Below are 1,238 nucleotides of genomic sequence, written 5' to 3' on the forward strand. Positions count from 1 at the left end.
GGGTGCTAAAAGGGGTTTGATAGATTAGAGAAAAAAGGGGAAAGAAAAAAAAAAAGGTAATCATTTGAAATTTTGAAAAAATGAATACACTGAAATAGAATAAAATGAAATGATGGAAGTAACACAGAATTTGAAAAAAATTACAAAAAAGTAAAAAATATAGTAGAAAAATTCAAGAAAAATTTTTAATAAAAATTGAAAATAAAAATAAATTTTTTCTTTCTGTATTCAAGAAAAAGAAATGAAAAAGAGCCAAACAAATTTGAATAGATGGATCAGCGAACAGACTGAAATATGATTGAAATTACTTTGTTTTCCCCTAGAAGTCAAACTATGAAGTGCTTTATAGTCCATAAACTAAGCAGGCAGAGAGACTTGTATTCTTGAAGAGCTAGGTTGGCCCAGTTGGGCGGGGCTTAGTGTAATGGCTCCATTCATCACTAGATGGCGCTGCTAGCCTATTGGGGTGAATTGTTGTGGAGCTTGTAGGTGCGTATGCGCATGCGCGGGAACGGTAAAAATGGCGTCACCCAGCTACCCCCTCTCTAATGTTGGAACTCTGTCCTCCCTGATCGGCAATCATGCACCTGTCCTTTGTCTTCGGCTTCCATCCACTCCCCGCTTTTACACTGTCCGTGACCAAGCCGCAGGCAGCACCTCCCTCCTGAGTTTTATCTCAGATGCGGCTGTTTTTCCCGACCCCTTACTTCTGAGGGACTGCGGCTTTGACTCGTTCTGCCCCTCTGTGGGTCCGTCTCACAGAGACCTGGGGTCTCCACCCCCGGGAACATTTGTGGGACCATGCTGCCGTTGACACCCAGAGACTGTGGCTGGGTGCCAGCCCGCCCCAGAAAAAGTTCACGCGATTGTGTAGTAGCAGCATTTCAGGGATTATGGTATCACAACATGCATCTGGCACCAGGCTTCACCCCCAACTACCTTGTTCCAGCACCAGCGAATGTGATTTTTCTCCCGGGTCCACTGGGGCCTTTGCCTGTTGTGGGGGGGCACACAGCCTCTACCAGGTGTCCTCCCAGCAGGGGAACCACTACTCCCATGTGGCCCAAAGACTCCCAGACTTCACTCTGCTCCTGGGGATTCGCCTTTCACACCAGAACACCTCCAGGTAAGGAGCTGCGGAGTTTCAGACTCTGCACTCTCCCTGTTTATAGAATCTTAATGGAATTTAAACCTTCTCTTTTCCTCTTTCTCCCTTTTTAGTTCAGTCCCTGTAGTTG

Source organism: Panthera uncia, unplaced genomic scaffold (genome assembly GCF_023721935.1).
Source record: "Panthera uncia isolate 11264 unplaced genomic scaffold, Puncia_PCG_1.0 HiC_scaffold_248, whole genome shotgun sequence".
Classification (NCBI taxonomy): domain Eukaryota; kingdom Metazoa; phylum Chordata; class Mammalia; order Carnivora; family Felidae; genus Panthera; species Panthera uncia.